This window comes from Cetorhinus maximus, chromosome 7 (assembly GCF_964194155.1).
Source record: "Cetorhinus maximus chromosome 7, sCetMax3.hap1.1, whole genome shotgun sequence".
In the NCBI taxonomy this organism is placed as follows: domain Eukaryota; kingdom Metazoa; phylum Chordata; class Chondrichthyes; order Lamniformes; family Cetorhinidae; genus Cetorhinus; species Cetorhinus maximus.
This window is the reverse complement of record NC_135885.1, coordinates 137,232,776-137,250,774: the sequence shown is the minus strand read 5'-3', so window position 1 is coordinate 137,250,774 and position 17,999 is coordinate 137,232,776. Positions and strand designations below refer to the sequence as shown.

Sequence of the window (17,999 nt, the reverse complement as noted above, 5' to 3'; positions counted from 1 at the left end):
CTACGGGGGAAGGACAAGGGTGAGATTAGGGAGAGGGAGTTTATCACATCATTTGGGGCTTCTGAGCCACATGATGTGACGCTTAACGCAGAGTTGATCACCAGCGCACAAACCGTTGTCTTACGAGACCGAAGGCTGCCGTGAGGATCATATCAACAAGGTTGGGATTCCAAAGATATGTTTTAACTGGTTTCTGATCTAAAGGGTATGTAAATTCTGGGATTCACCTAAAAGTTCTTAATTCTGGTACAAAAATCCAGACCCTGTGGAAGAAATGGAAATTCACAGCATCTATCTTCCAAGGCCACAGTTAACAGAAGAACCAAATCTCATTTCATACTGGGTCATGAGGACTCGAAACGTTAACTGATTTCTTCTCCACCGATGCTGCCAGACCTGCTGAGTTTTTCCAGGTAATTCTGTTTTTGTTTTGTTCTCATTTCATACCCTGTTGCCTGTTGGACTCTATAGGAAATAATCTATGAGACATTGTATTTACTTGTGGAATGATTCAAAGTATGACTCTTTTTTGGTCTGTGTCCTTTCAATATCTTGCTTTAACCATTTGGCTTTAGTTTGTATTTAAAGCTGTGAATAAAATCTGCCAGATAGTTTTATCCCATATACATTGATTTAATGGCATGTTAATTGGCCATTGATCAGTAGGTCAGGAGGGCATGGTAGGTATTCCATGTGGTCTCCAGTGGTGATTATAGCTCAATTAAGAAGCTAATTCTTAAGCCTGGTTGTGTTAACCATGCACAGCTTATACAATGATACAGGTTTTGGTTCGGTACTGAAAAACCCCTTTCAATTTGGGCCAGAAGTCAAAAATGCAAAGGCCTGGATTTTCATGCTAACCTTCCAAAATGGTGGGCGGGGCCTGGGTCCAGAAGTCCCACCTTTTTTTTCGACAGATCCCATTATTGCTGGTAGGGGATTGGGACAGAACATAACTTCCACGTGAGGGAAATCAGAACTCAGCAGGGCCATTTGAACTCCATGCTGATTTCAAACAGGCTTTATTTTTGCTGCAGCAAGGCTCTTATCCTGCAGTGTGAGAGTTATGAAGCTTTGAGAAGTTGTAAATGTTTTTGAAGGGCGGATAAGATCTGCAGGACTCTAAAAGCTTACAAATTATTTAAATGGCTAACCCTTTAAACATTGAAAAGAAAACTGCCTGTAAATGTGAGAGTTGAAGAAAACATTGTTCTTACAGTTTCAATAGCTATATGTTGACATAAGTGCTATCATTAGTAATGATTGACTACTTTCCAAAAACTATCATTATCGAGAGCATCGAGGGGAGGGGGGAGAACAGGGGGGTGGTTCTACATTCACAGTTTAATTGACAGCCCAAAGAGGTTATTAAATCATTAGCTGTCTTTGATGTGAGGTTATGGACACAAGTTTGTTTGTTTTGATGAGAGATTAAGTACTTCAGAGATTTAAATGTTTTGAATGGGATTTTATGAATTAGACTGTTTTCTCCAACAGTGAACTCTGTAATAGATATTTTATTTCAACTTAGCATGTTTCAGGGGATATGGTGGTACAGTGTTAATGCCATTGGGCTAGTAGCCAAAAGCACAGGCTAATCCTCTGGGAACATGGGTTCAAATTCCATTATGGCAGCTGGTGGAATATAAATTCAATTAATAAATCTAAAATAGAAAGCTAGTTCTCATAATAGACTATCATCAATTGTCATAAAAACCTATCTGGTTCTCCAATGCCTATTCTTTTAACCTGATCTAGCCTACGTGTGACTACAGACCCACATGATGCAGTTCACTGTTAACTGCCTCGGAAATGGCCTAGAAAACCATTCAGTTGAGGGGCAATTAGGGATGGGCATCATCAGTGGCACTCACATCCCACAAAAGAATAAAGACTCCTGAGGTCTGCCCATGGTAGGTATTAGGTGAGTTGTCATGGAGGGTGTGAGGGGAAAGGTTGGTGAGGGGGTCATGAGTTGGCACTAGGTTGGCATAGGTGCCATGAGGGTCAGTGGGAGAATCATAGTTGGCATTATATTAGCATAGGGACAATGAGTTACCATGTATGGGTATGGGAAGTGGATAAGGGTGTGAGGGATGAGGGCTAGAGAGTCTAATGATGAAGCAAAAAACTGAAATGAAGTCCCAGAGAACCGAGTTTCAGAGGTTCTGCCATTCCATGTCATCATCTACTCTACTTTGGTAAAATGATTCTTTGAAAAGCAAGTGGCAATATAAATTATGTCAATGGTAACACAATTCAGATATTACCATACAGGAAACAATCACTGTTTGCTTATTCTGCAGATTGAGTTACAGAACTGCAGGAAGGATTTCAACTAGTGTATGATCTTGTTAAAACAGGACCAGTGGCCTGGATTTTCTGACCAGTCCAACATGAAGTGCATTGTGCCTGAATTGTATCTGTCTGGATCATAATATATGAGTATTACATAGTATTTATTAGACAGAAAGAGGACATTCGACCCAACTAGTCTACAAACGAGTCCCCCACTCCACCTCATGCCCCTTCATCTCACCCTTTCAGTATATCCTTACTTTTCACACCATGGGCTGAATTTTACATTGATTTCACGCCCAATTGGGCGTGAAATCGCACCAGATGACATTGGGCGAGCGTCCCAACGTCATTGCGCGCTCACGCAATATTTCGCTTGGTGGGCACGCACAAAAGTCGGTAGTGCACCCACCAACTATTAAGAGGGCAATTAAGCCCAGTAACGGTGCAACGGTCTGCTATTTTTCGTCACCCGACCAACCTTACGGTTAGCGGATGGGCGCATCGGCCAGGTGGCCTTTACATTTTTCATCAAACCTCATCCAAGGGTGGAATGAGCTTTCCGTTATGAAATAAAATAAAAACAAAAATCTGTGGGCAGCATTTTTATCATTTATATTTTCAGGTGCCTGATTGTGATGCTCGGGCTTTTTTCCTGCTTTTTAAAACTTGATTGGAATGTTGTCAGATCTCTGCCTTCAGGGAGCTTTCAGTCAGCACTGGCCTGCACCAGCATTGACATCATTGGCCGCCCTCTTCCTGTCCCCACCCGGCAGTGCTGAGTTTTTCAGCGTGCCAATTAACGGCCAGCCAGCATGAAGTCGCAGTTGGGGGCTGATCACGGTCAGGCGGTCCGTTTCCCAGCCGATCCCAGGCCCACCGATCGCGTCCACCCGCCGAGCTTAAGGTTCAGGCCCACGTGTTTATCTGAGCTGTTCTGATGAAAGGTCACTCAACCTGAAAAATTAACTCTGTTTCTTGCACAGATGCTGCCTGACCTGCCGAGTTTTTTTTGTTGCATTTTTTGTTTTTATTTCATATTTCCAGCATCCACAGCATTTTGCTTTTCTATTAGTGCTTATCTAACTCCTCCTTCAATGCACCTGGGCTATCCACCACAAAAACTACATGCAGCATGTTCCACATTCTAACCACTCTCTGGGTAAAGAAGTTTACCCTTGGTTAGTTATTGGATTTATTAGTGATGACCTTATATAAATGGCCGCCAGCTTTGGACTCTCCCACAAATGGAAACATCATCCATCTGTCTAATTTGGTGACATCTACAGCTTTTGATATTATACTTTATTTTTATTAATTCATTCAGGGGATGTGAGTGTCACCGGCAAGGCCAGCATTTATTGCCCATCCCTAATTGCCCTTGACAATGTGCTCGTTAGTGCAATCAACTGATATGCTCAGAGGGCATGGAGTAACTAGATGTATTGTCTCTCCCTCCTGTCAATCACTCATCATGTGGTGTGATTACGAGGGTTTCAACCAATAAGCTTATTGTGTGGGTAATCCTATGGGCGGGGCTTCTGATGGAGGGGTTGTGTCTAGAGCGCAAGCACCCTCTACATGTCTCCTAAATAAAGTTTAGCTTTTTCTTCACCGAACCTGCTGATCCATCAAGTTATTACATTTGGCGATGAGGATAAGACTGACTTCTGCTGCCTACTTCACCCTGGTTGGTGTGAGTAAAATTAAGTTAAAAAAATAATGACCAGTCATGCCACTGTTTGGAAGAATTGATCCTTGCCATGCTAACATTGAAGATTGGAGTCAGTATGTCGAGCGACTTGGGCTCTATTTCAATTTGAATTAGATTATTGCTGAAGTAAAATGTAAAGCTATCCTTCTAAGTGCATGCGGAAGCAAAACATATAACCTGATTTGAAACCTGGCTGCCCCGAATGTGCCCAGTTCTAAGTCGTACAGTGAGTTAATCGAACTCGTGAAATCGCACTTTCAAGCCAAGTTGTCTGTGATCATGCAGTGCTTTAAGTTTAATTCGAGAGTTCGTGCCCCAGGAGAGTCCATTGCAACCTTTGTGGCTAATCTGAAACAGTGAACTGAATACTGTGAGTTTGGGGATGCCTTGAATGATAATGCTGCGGGACAGACTTGTAAGCGGAGTCAAGGACGACGTCATACAGCGCCGCTTGCTAGACGAATCTGATACCGATTTCAAGCGCGCCTTGGAACTTTCTCTCGCTATGGAAAGCGCTGTGAAAGACTCGCAGGCTTTGCAGCATGTGGATAATGGCGCCGTACTCCATGTTGGGTGGGAATCTGCCTCGGTGCATAGCCCGAAAATCAGAACAGCAGATTTTAAACACAATTCTATGCCCACTACACGAAGACTTAGGGAACCTAGTTGTAACTTGTCAGCTAATAAGGTACGGCATTGCTACAGATGTGGAGGAAATCATGGAGCAGACATTTGTAGATTCAAAGAGGCAGAGTGCAATTGTTGCCACAGGAAAGGACACCTGGTTAGGCAGAGCAGATCAAAGGATAGGCAAACAGCAAAACAACAAACAAATCTAATTGAGCTAACGGATACAGCAAAGACTGAGGCTGCTACTACTGATGTATACTCCCTGTATCATGTGGCTGCTGTTAAATCTGAGCCCATTTCAGTGACAGTGCAAGTCAATGGCAAACAATTGCAGGTGGAGGGGGATACCAGTGCTTCAACTACTGTTGTTGGGGAGCACACATTCAAGTACCTCAGTGAAGGGAGTCAGCCACTGACATTGGAGCGGATGTCCGCCAAGCTGAGAATTTACACTGGAGAATCCATTCAGGTCAAAGGCATTGCTGCTGTCCCAGTCTGCTACAAACAACAGACAGCTAGACTGCCTGTGATAACCATAAAGGGGGAGGGGCCCAGTCCTTTGGGTCGAGACTGGCTGCAGGAAATAAAACTAGACTGGTCAGAAATATTTCCTTTGAAGTCCGATCGAATTCCAGAGCTCTTGAAGAAATATGACACTGCGTTTCAAGATGTGTCGGGAATACTGAAGGGCATGCAAACTAAAATACACATCCATCCCCAGGCAACGCCACATTTCTTCAAGGCCAGGCCAGTGCCTCACTCACAAAAAGAAGAAGTGGAAGCAGGGTTGTGCAGGTTAGAAAAGCCGGGAATAATTCAGCCTGTCTAGTTTGCTGAGTGAGCCACACCCATAGTCCCCGTTGTCAAGCCAGACCAGACTATACGCATTTGCCGTGACTACAAGCCAACAGCCGACAAAGCAGCAAAGTTAAACAAATATCCTAAGACTTTCCCAAGTTGAGAAGGGCTACTCAGTTGGAGAAAGAGGGATTATCTGTTGTATTTGGTGTCAAGAAGTTTCACCAATACCTACACGGGCGACAATTTACAATGTGTCTGACCATAAGCCGCTGACAGGTTTGTTCAGCGAAGACAAAGCTATTCCGCCTATAGCTTCAGCGAGAATTCAATGGTGCACTTTGATGCTATCAGCTTATGAGTACAAGTTCCTGTACCGCCTTGGCTCAGATATAGCCAATGCAGATGCACTTGGTCATCTTCCTTTACCGGGTAGCCTTGTCAATACACCCGTTCCACAAGAGTTATTGTTACTCGGACTCATCACTTGTGTATGCCAAACAGACCAAGAATTTGACAAACAGAGAACCAGGGTGGAGTCATCCCAGATTTGCACTGAGTGCGGTAGCGAGAGGGTAAAATGACATTGGGGAGAATTTTCTCCCCGTCGGGCAGGCCGGTCGGGAGCGTACGTGGAGCTGATCGCCACCTGAGATTGGCTGCGTGCCGCCATTTTGCCTCGGTGGTCCAATTAAGGCCCGCCCAGCGTGACGCACACCCAGAAGTGGTCAGCGCTACCTGCGCGGGAGAGGGGAGGAGGGAGAGTTGGGGCCTGCACTCTTTCGCGCACATGCGCACAAAGGAGCGCAGAAATCTCCCTGACGCAGCTCCGTGCCTCAGGGAAATTAAGTTAAGTGCAAAAGATGTTAAAAATTAAAAAAAAAAATTCAGACATGTCCTCGCATGTGAAGGTGTCACATGAGCTGGGGCCTGTTTATGAATTTTAATAAAAAATTTTATTTAAGTTATAAACCCTTCATGAAACCTCATCCCACCCATGGATGAGGTTCCATAATAAATGCGAAGGCTGCCTGGGCTCTTCGCCTGCCCTCCGACCTTAAGGTTGGACGGACAGCTCTGACAATTGCTTTAATTAGGTTATTAATGTCCTTAACAGGCCTTTGACAGTTCGGCGGGCGCACAGCCAACTCTGGTGCGTGCCCACCGATCTGAAGATCGGAATGACACACGGTGACATCGGGACGCACGCCTGAATGTCACCACGTGTCATTTTATGTGTCGGTGTGTGGGGCCCGTGTCTGCACACCGACGGGAAATCCTCCCCATTTTACCCACCGGCCGCAATGGCAGTCTTTCAGGCCATATCGTCCCAAACCCGCCACATTATTTATGCATGATGAACTTCCAATAAGCTAGTGTCCTAAATGGGCGGGTGCTTGAAATTTCCTTCCCTTCACAATGTCTTAAAGTACAGATCCTAACACCTAGATTAGGCAGGTTGGCATTAATACGGTTTTCATCTGTAAGCAAAACTTGATATTGTCAACAACTCTTGTCACCTGCTGTAATTTGACATAGCACAGTGATTTCTTTCCTTTGAATCTGCTTTACTGTTCACCTCAAGTATAGTGTTCTGTCTCTCTCTCGACCCTCCTGCTTAGGTATGGAATTAGACTTTAAATTAGCATTTGAGGTGCTCGTTCTATTGTTGCCAGCTACGTGCATATGGCCCTCTTAAGTGATCAAATAATACAACACTCTGTGTTTCTTTCCCCCACAATCTTTTCCACTCTTCTCTCCATCCTCTTTTGAAAGCAATTCCAAAAGTATTGACAAGGTTTCGGCACTTCTGACCATTCTTCACATCATAGTCTGGCAGAGTTGCTATAATATTTGGCAAGGATGACAGAAGGTCCAATTGAGATCAATTCTCTTCTCATACAATGTCTATATAAACATATTTTCCAAAAATAGGTATCCTTGGTCGACTCTTCCCCCTCCCTAACCCAGGACATCTGAGGCCAACTATAGCAATCACCCGTCACCCAAATGAAGATAATCTAATTTATTAAAGATAAGGAATCATACTTGGTACTTTTCCATTTCTTATGACTCATGCTGATCTCACCGGCAGAGGGGCTTAGCATGATTCACCCCATAGTGGGTTTAATTACTGTTTCATTGGTTGGCTCACTGGCTTGTGTCTATTGTTGTAAATCTGTGAGAAACGAGTAACCACGGTTCACAATGGGTGACGGAGTTGATGCAAATTAACGCTGCTGTTTTTATTTTATCATTGGAGGCCCAACCACCAACTTCCTGCAACAAATGTGCTTGGGGTGATTAAATGCCGGTCCCCTTTCAGAGTAAAATGATCGTCTGGAGATTTTCACCACTTGCTTGCTCAATGCATTTATTTTTGATGGATTATTCCCAGGACAAACACTATGGGCCTGATATTTATGGGAAGGCTGAGAGGACTTGTAGCTGCAGCACATGTTTTAACATCTTTCCCGGCCAGTCAGATTGAATGGTTGGATTGCTGATTGTCAGGAAAGCCTGCAGCACCAGTTCACACCCAGGGGGTGTGCAGAGGAGGGGGAAAAGGGAGGGATCGTGGGTTGGACGGAGGCTATGGATGCATCGTGGGTTTGGGGTGGGGAGTGGGGTGTGGGGGGGGCTGGAGTTGCAGGAGAAGTTGCAGAGATCGAAGGTCAGGGCCAAGGTACGTTGGGGTGGGAAGGTGGCATGGATAGATTGTGCAAGGCAATCATGAGAATCGGTCATATGGAGTGACAAACAGGTTAGCTTGGGGACATGTGGGGAAGCATTCCTGCCCCTCCTAACCCACAAGCAGTGCTGGAAATGAACTGACCTAATGATAATTTAGATTAACAGGCAGACTCTAGCTTAGAACTTTAAAACTGCAAGCCAGTTAAAAAAAAAACCTAGTTTAAATAAAACTGTCTGGCAGTGGTAGATAGCTGTCAATCAATTGAACGTGGTTGCCTGAATAGGTGTTACTAGGTGGCAGGAAGCTGTCTTAGCAGTTGCAACTTGGCCTGAACGTGGGTCCAGCATCAGGAAGTGGTGGTGGGTGGGGGTGGGGCGCGTTGAGAGCCAAACCCCATCCTCGCTGTCACCCCCTCCACCCTCCACCACGTGAACCACACCCCATGACCCCCACCCTGCTGCAACTCAGCTGCGGCCAGGGTCCCTCGATGACCCTGGGCCTCGGGGGTGAGTACATTGGTGATGGCAGCCACCTGGTGGTGCTGCTGAGTACCGAAGCATTGCCGAGCAATGCAAAGCTGCCGGCCTCTGATCGGCCTGTCAGGGGTGGGATTTCCACTCCCAGCCTCCTTGGTCACAGGCAAGGCCCGCTGCTGGCCACTTAACTGCCTAGTTGGTATTTAACTCAACGGACCTTCTGACAGGAGGCGACACAGGGCTCTTTCTGGCTCTCCGGCCAGTGGGCGAGATCCTCCTCATCTCCATTAAATCATGCCCAGTATCACTTTATACGGCTGTGTCATATTTTGTTTTATAGTGCCACTGTGAAGTGCCTTGGGAAATTTTATTACCTTAAAGGTGCCATAAACATATACAATTTTATTTTGTTAAAGGTACTAGGTAAGACAGTTTCTCATTTTTGAAGTTTTAATTTCCCCTTTCTCTTTTCCCTCCTGTTTCTGGGGGAAAATTCCCTCCTTTAATGCAGGAGGTGTGCATCAGAATTGGCATTGTGTTCCATCAGCAGAATTTAACACACAGGTTGTCTATTCACATCAAACAGACTTTCATGAGAGACTCCAGCAAATGAAGCACAAGGCTGACTCTTCCAAAATACTAAAGTGTGACACTTGCAACAAGGTAACCCATAGGAAGGGCATAATCATGAAAAGCTGGAAAATGAATGGGCCTATCAATTATTAATTGGTGTATTACATTTTGTGTAAGTTCAGAAATAATGGGTAATTCATTAAAATCTTACCCATAACCTCTGATGAGCATTATTTCACTACCTATTTGTTAGCAGGGCTCTGTTAAGAGTTTTTAAATACTGTCTCCTTTTTTTGAGCGCATATGATTTGTAGTAATAGCATTTGACAATGCCATTGATTCTGTTTACTGTAGTTTAAACCCTATAATTTAATTCTGAACTCTCTCCTGTATTAGTTGTGATGGCTCCACTTATTTGATTGCTCAAATGTGTCGTGACATTTTACAGTAGTGTTGCTGAATTTGGAGATTTGCTTCCTGTCTTTCTTGTATTCATCTATCATTTGTCTAACTGTAATACATCATCATATGAATGCCTCTTCCCTATACCTTTAAATTATAATGCTATCTGGGGTTGACTCAACAGCTGGCTCTCAATGGTCCTATTTCAAGCTAGAACAATTATGTACACCACACATTTTTTCCGTGTTCTGAAGTTGTTTATCTTGTGCACAAATTGCTGAAAGGACACCAGAAAAGCATGAAAATAATTTAACTATGCCACTTTTTATTTTTGATTCGTACTTTTAGTTTGTTTTATTTCTATGACATTTGATGTCAAACTTAATAATCTATTTCCTCTGGAGATATTGGAAATGAAATAACATTTACTTTGCAAGCTTTCCTAAAGGTCAGTGTAGCACCTGATCAAACACAGCTTGGGTAAAAATAGCAATGGTGCCATCATGTAGATGCACCTTTTAAATGCTCTATCCCTGCTCGACATCATCTTTCTTTGTCAGCTCTAATTCTCTAGGCTCTTGGAGTGACCTTTTGCTGAAGTAATTGAGAATGCTCTGTACACAGCTGCTTGCTTTCTCTCCTTCCATATCTTTCTCCCTCTCCGTTTCTCTCTCCGTTTCTCTCTCGTTCTCTCTCTTTTACTCTCTTTCTCTCTCGTTATCTCTCTTTCTCTCTCTCTTTCTCCCCTGCTGTCCCTTTTTCTCTCTCCCTCTGCCTCTCTTTCTCTCTCTCTTTTTCTCTCTCTTTCTTTCTTTCTCTCTTTCACTACCTCAAATAATTTTCAAGTGTCAAACAATTGTTAGACATGTTTAATTCATACGTGGTTTATTTTGTCTATTTTCTTTAAGCAGTGATATCAATAACAATAATCTCAAGAAATTACTGATACTGACAAGGTGAGGGAGCAGATGCCATTAGAAAGTATGGAGGATACTTGAGTTTGAGTGATGCATGTTAATTCAGGCTCCCTGGTGCCCTTGAGGTCAGTAACTAATCACAGCTAATTCTTCCAATTATGTCACATGCAATCAACTGCCTAATCAGAAATACTAAAAAAAACGATACTAAAGTTAATGAGAATTCTTTGTAGCTATTTCACACACCCTTCCTTATTACAGGCATAGGAAATCAATGTCAAGGTGCTGTCACATTATCAAATGGACATCGTGAATGACAACTCAAACATGATGGGCCAAGCGATGATAACCATCGTCTGTTCATTTCGGAAATGGTTTTCTAAACATCTTCACAGCTGATGAGAGGGATCAAAATCTTCACAGGCTCATTTTGAAAGCATACATTAGCAAATTGGTCTTTGCTTGCAAACACATGACCAAATGATATAAATCATATTTGAAGACAACATTATGCCAGTTATGCCAATATTATTCTGACAAAAATGTAAATCTACCCAAAACACAATTTCATGAAAATGGTGCCTCGTCTAAGTTTTGCAATTTTACTCCTATTTTGTCCAATTTTGCTCCATTACCTTTCCTTAAATAGTGGAAGGTATTGGAATCAAATTCCTTCTTTCAGCAGCATCCCAGCCAAGTGCTACCATTCTTCCCAAGTATAAACCTGAACAATGAGAATCAGCAGTATATTTAACCAACTACAAACTAATGGCTTTACTTGTTCCATTACCATCTCATTTTGCCTTGCACCATCATCCCTTTAGTCACTTAATCTCTCCCTCTGACCACGCCATCGCTGGCCTTCCCTTTTGTTCTTTCTTCCTCTGTGATTAATTAATGCCTCAATTAATGGCCACTTGAGGACCTCATCCCACCACCGCTGGTAATAAACCAGACACAGGCAGGGTCTCACCATGCTGGGAGCACAACTAGCATATTTCCTTGTGGGCTTCCAGAGGAATCACTCATTTGAAGGCATTTTGAAGGAACCCAGCATTGGGAAGATGAGAAGGGAGGGGGGGGGCACTGAGAGACAAGCCCCTCCCCTTGCTGCTGACCCCATCCCCTTCTCCCCCACAACCCTCCGCTTGCCAAGCACCTGGGTCCCTCCTCAATCTGAGGCCTCAGGTGGTTGCCATACCGGCAGCAGCCGCCACCTTCCGTTGCGCTGCTGAGTACAGGACAGCTTCCGGCTTCTGGTTGGCCGGCAGCTCTCAGCAGAGACCGGCTTCCTCCTCCTGGGTCCTTGATCGCTGGGAAGGGCCCGCTGCTGGCTGATCAAGTGCCTGAGTGGCACAAGATTGCCGAACTCTCTTCAAAAAAGGCGATGTGGGGCTCTCACTGGTGAGAACCTCGTCGCCTCCACAAGAATCTGCCCATTAACTCTGCTTCTCTCTCCACAGATGCTGCCACACCTGATGAGTATTTCCAGTATTCTCTGTTTTTAATCTCTTGTAGTGTGGCCTGTCATAACTTTGACACCACCATTCCCAAGTATGTCAGCACAAATCAGGGATCAACCTTTGGAATTCCTTGACTAATACAGCTCTGTATCGCCTCAAACTAACAAAACTATGTGTTTATCCACTATGTCATTCAAGCTGTAGCCTGGAGTGTTCATTTAACCTTTAAAATACAAAGAGTAACGAGGTTTTTTTCTCATTCTTTGATTTTTCACTGCACTGCTTATTCATTCTGGCAACTAAAGCCAACTGAGTCCCAGTAAATATTTACCAAATGGCTGGAAGAAATGACGTAGAAACATTACTAATGGCTATGGTGCTAAGCACTAATCACTTAAGATGGTGTATCTAGTCAGGTGAGTGAAGGGGTTTCCAATCACATCCCATGAAAGAATGAAAGATGAGGGCTGGTGAATGAGTTGTCTATGATTAAATTGATTTTTGAGTCATGTAGAATAATGATGTAAAACTGTGTCCAATTGCCAATTACATTTAACCATTCTCACCCCTTCATTTCTGTTTCTTTCTCCTTCACTTCTGCCCCTCTCTCTCTCTCACATCACTCATTTCTGTTTCTTTCATTTCTCACTTTGTCTACTTCTTCCTTGCCTCACATCAGGAGCTGTAATACAGGCCTCAACTCACTTATTGTGGAACTTCACTTTGGTGTAGCCTCATAATAAAACTAGAAAGGTCCGCTTCAATGCAATGTGAGGTATAGCCGAAACCCTTGTTCCCTCAATATTAGAATACTGCGCCACCCAATTACAAATAATTTTGCTTTTATACAGAAAGCCAATGTTAAAGATATGGCTCTGATTATAAGGTCAAATATTCAATATTGGGTCCCATTTTAACTCACTCAAAACCCATTCACTTACACTGAGTTAAAATTGGGCCCATTAACGCGGTCTCTCTCTCTCTCTCTTCACAAAGGCTGCCTGATCCACTGAATGTTGCCAGCATTTTCTCTTTTTCTTTCAGAGTTGCAACGGTATTTTGTTTTTGTTTGTGTTAAAAGGGGAATGTTAGCCCCCTTTCAAAATTCTAATGGTTACACAAAAGCCAAGAAGTAAGCTACATGTCTTTCTTAATCTGTCCAAATTCAACAAACGCAATTCCATTCAATTAAAATTCTTTAATCAGCAACATTATACAGCTTATAAAATGCATATTCTTGCCTGATATTGAAGTATAGTTCTGAGGGAGTGCTGCATTGTCAGAGGTATTGAAGTCAAAGCTAACCCATTCTACCTGTCAGAAGACTAACTAGATTGGCTGCAAATTTGATTTTGCAGTTCACTGAAGACCACAAGTAACAGTGGGTGGAGTGTAAAATCAGCTTTCCACCTGATCCTGTGGGTTTCTCACCAGCCAGTTAAGTTAAAATTGACCCCACTGTCTTTCAGATGAGACGTTTAACTGAGGCCCCGTCTGTGTGTTTAGATGGACCTAAAAGATTCCATAGCATCACTGAAAGAAAGGATGATGTTCTCGGTGTCTTGGCCCTTAGCACTCCCTCTAAACCTCCAAATGCAAGGCCAACTGGTCATTTATCTCATTTATGTATACAGATTATTGCAATGCAGTGAGTTGGCCATGGTTCAGAAGCACTCTCATTTAGAGGTTAGAAGGTTGTGGGTTCAAGTTCCATCCCAGGGCTTGAGCACAAAAATCCAGACTGACCCTCTAGTGCAGTAGATCGGGAGTGCAGCACTGTCAGACATGGCATCTTTTGGATGAGACATCAAACCAAAACCCCATCCGAACACTCATGGGGAAGTAAAAGTCCCACGGCATTATTTCAAAGGGGGGCAGGGAAGTTGTCTCCAGTGTCCTGGCCAAACTTTATCCCTCAATCACAAAAGCAGATTATATGGTCATGATCGCATTGCTGTTTGTGGCAGAATGCTGTGTGCAGGTTGGTTGTCGCATTTCCTGCCTTATAACAGTGATTACACTTCACATGTGCTTCATTGGCTGTAAAATGCTTTGGGACATCCTGCGGCCATGAAGGGCGCTATATAAATGCAAGTTTTCTCTCTTTTAGTTTCAATGTTTGCCTGCAAAACCGCAGCGACTAAACTTAACGAGCAATTTAGCGATTCACAGGATGTGAAATTCTGTGCAAGGTCCTGAGGACATAAGAGGCATTTCATAAATTCAAGTTCTTTGTTTCTTACACTGCCAAGGCAGAACACAAGCAAGCAGTGTTCATTACATATTAAAAAAATCCATCATATCCCAGCTGATATGATCTGCAGAAGAGATATTGCTCCATTTTTTATTTAAGTCATTTGCAACCATTTAGCCTGGAAGGAATTTCTGATTTAGTTTATATATGTTACTGATATAAGCTCAGTTGCCTTCTGAAGAGCTATGAGCTGACTAGCGTTTTGATTACGAATATAAGGTCAATGAAGGACAAGAAAAGACCCGCTGGTCCAACCAGCCTGTCCCAAACCATTGTGATACCTTGTGAATCACAATATCTATGCTCGCCACCTGACCTAAAAGCAATGTGATCTCCTGGGAGAGGCAAGGAAACAGATTAAAATTAATAAGAAAAGACAACTTTGAAGAAAAATATGGGAAATTTCTTTCCAAAGCCCCCAGGTGGTTAAAACTACCCCGGAAGGTCAACATGGCCACTTGGAACCTTAGGCAAACCCAATCTTTAAACAGTTTAAAGTTAAAGGCAAGAGACTAAAAATCCACAACGAAAACGTGAACTTCTGAAAATACACAGTGAGTCACTCAGCAGCCGTGCAGAGAATAGGCAAGCTCTTCAGAACGGTCAATACTATTTATCTTCGTGGGGGAGTGGTGGCATAGTGGTATTATCACCCGACTAGTATTCCAGGAACTCCAGGGTAATGCTCTGGGAACCTGGGTTCAAATCCCACTATGAAAGGTGGTGAAATTTGAATTCAATAAAAATCTGGAATTAAAAGTCTGATGATGGCCACAAAACTATTGCTGATGTTCATAAAAAACCCTTCTAGTTCATAAATGTCCTTTAGGAAAGGAAATCTGCCGCCCTACATGTGACACAAAACACACAACAATGTAGTTGACTTCTAAATGTCCTCTGAACAAGGGCGATTAGGGATGAGCAATAAATGCTGGCACAGCCAGTAATGCCCACATCCCATGAATGAATTTAAAAAATGTTAGTCCATGGGAGCAGTGGATTGGCTGCTTGTTATACCTACTACCCAATCGGAAAGGGTATAGGGGTGGGGGATAGGGGTGCTGCTTTATGATGGACCTTCATCTGTCTTCCACCACTGATTAAAGTGAAAATTTGAAAGCTGAAATTTGTGAGTGTAAAATGACACGCAATGATGCCGGGCGAGCGTCCCGATGTCATCGCGCTACATTTTGGTCGACGGGTGCGCGGGGGAGTCGGAAGCGTGCCCGCCGACAATTAACAGGCCTGTCAAGGCCATTAAAGTTCTAATTGAATGAAATTTTTCACTGCCCGTCCAACCTTGTGGTTTTTGGGTTTTTTTTTCAGGGGAGAACACGAACCCAGTCCCCCCACTACCACAAATGTTGCAGTCGAATGTCCCGCATTTGGGGACATCGCAGGCGTCAGCACACCCGAAGTGCAATGGGTTAGCCTCGTCCTGGGAGAACCACCTTCATGATCATGGTCTCTCCCCTGCCAGGTAAGTATATTGGCGGGCAGGCGAAAAGGCCAAGCGGCCTTTGGTTTTTTTTTAGGAAACCTCATCCATGGGCGGGGTGAGGCTTTCAAAAGCAATTAAAAATTGAATAAAAAATTTTAAATTTCATTTATTGCACGTCCCTGCTCATATGACAGAGTTACATGAAGGGGGCATGTTTTTAACATAGAAAAGTTTTTTTTATTCCTGATTTTTAAAACCTTTAGCTCCCTGAAGCAGCTCTATGCCTCAGGGAGCTTTCACTGCATGCATTTGCGCACATGCGCCAACTTGCGCACTCGCCCTCCTCCCACCCCACCTCCGGCAGCGCTTGAGTGCTGCAGCGCAAAATTCACACTGGCTGGCTGTTACACGCTGGATGGCCGTTAATTGGCCGGCCAGCCTGAAATCGATGTCGGGGCTCAATTGCAGGCAGCGGTCGGCTTTGTGACCACTCCCAGGCCCGCCCACCGTGCCCATCCGACAAGGTCAAAATCTTTGCCTTGGTTGAGTTCAAAGGTCAGCTCAAACAATAAACAACTGTCACAAGCATACCCTGCTTTTATTGTTTGTAACCACCTTATGAACCTTCATATGTCCTAGATGCTTGCTGATTTAAAAAAAAATCTCAAAAATTGTTATAAGTGACCTTGATAGGCTAAAATGGGTATAGGGGCAAAGGGCAAGAAATATTTGCAGGGTTGATACCAGAAGTGAGAGCTTATACCTATCAGGGAAGACTGAACAGGCTCTTTTCCATTGGTGCTTAAGAACAGGAGTAGGCCATTTGGCCGCTAGGGCTTGTTCTACCATTTCAATGAGATCATGGTTGATCTGCGACTTAACACCACATACCCACTTTTGCACCCCCCATCTCTCAATACATTTGGTTAACAAAAAGCTATCAATCTCAGGTAGATTTAAAATTAACAATTGACCTGACGTCAACTACAGTTTATGGAAGAGAGTTCCAAACTTCCACCAATTTTTGCAAGTGTTTCTTAACTTCACTCCTGAAAGGTCTGCTTCAAATTTTAATTTCAAATAAACTAGAAAAGGGAATGCAGAGGGGTTATGTGATACAACATGAATGGGTTTGATCAGGTAGATGTAGAGAAGATGTTTTTTTCTTGTGGAGAAGTCCAAAAGTAATGATCATGAATATAAAATCATCACTAATAAATGTAATAGGGAACTCAGGAGAACTTCTTTACCCAGAGATTGGTTAGAATGTGGAACTTGTTACCACTAGGAGTAGTTAGATAGAACCATCTTCAACTGCTTCATCCATGACTTTCCTTAGATCATAAGGTCAGAAGTGGGGATGTTCGCCGAAGATTGCGCAATGTTCAGCACCACTCGTGTCTCCTCAGGTACTGAAGCAGTCCGTGCCCATATCAAGCAAGACCTGGACAAAATTTAGGCTTGGGCTGATAAGTGGCAAGTAACATTCACGCCACACATGTGCCAGGCAATGACCATCTCCAACGCGAGAGAATCTAACCCTCACCCCTTGATGTTCAAAGGCATTACCATCACTGAATCCCCAACTATCAACATCCTGGGGATACCCATTGACCAGAAACTGAACTGGACCAGTCATATAAATACTGTGGCTACAAGAGCAGATCAGAGGCTGGGAATTCTGTGGAGATTAACTCACCACATCATTCCCCAAAGCCTGTCCGCCATCTACAAGACATAAGCCAGGAGTGTGTTGGAATACTCTCCACTTGCTTGGATGAGTGCAGCTCCCACAAAACTCAAGAAGCTCACCACCATTCAGGACAAAGCAGCCCACTTGATTGGCAACCCATTCACTACCTTCAACATTCACCCCCTCCACCACCTACTCACAGTGCCAGCAGTGTGTGTACCATTTACAAGATGCACTGCAGCGACTCACCAAGACTCCTTTGACAGCACCTTTCAAATGCACAAACTCTACCACCTAGAAGGAGACGGACAGACACCTGCAAGTTCCCCTCCAAGCCATTCACCACCCTGACTTGGAACAATATCGGCTGTCCCTTCACTGTTGCTGGGTCAAAATCCTGGGCCTGAAGTTTTCGATCGTCAGGTGCACATGATCGACGGGCCCGGGAGCAGACGGGAAATGGCCACCAGCCCAGACCGTGATTTCATGCTGTCTGGTCATTTAACGGCCAGCCAGCGTGAAACACACGCTGAAAGACTCGGCGCTGCTGGGGTGGGGGCAAGAAGAGGGCAGGCGCTGACGTAACCAAGGCTGCAGGTGAGCGCTGTGAGAAAGCCCCCTGAAGGCAGACAGCTGCCCCAGGGA

At 43.9% G+C, this 17,999-nt stretch overlaps 1 protein-coding gene and 1 non-coding gene across 2 annotated transcripts in view; both read right to left on the bottom strand.

The window, feature by feature from the left end:
* Nucleotides 1–17,999, bottom strand: part of LOC144683094 (kelch-like protein 1) — a 386,264-nt gene that overhangs the window by 118,923 nt on the left and 249,342 nt on the right. The gene's annotated exons all lie outside the window — the stretch shown is intronic.
* On the bottom strand, nucleotides 15,544–15,708 carry LOC144683158 (U1 spliceosomal RNA). The gene has a single exon (XR_013577199.1). It is a non-coding gene; the product is annotated as a U1 spliceosomal RNA (small nuclear RNA).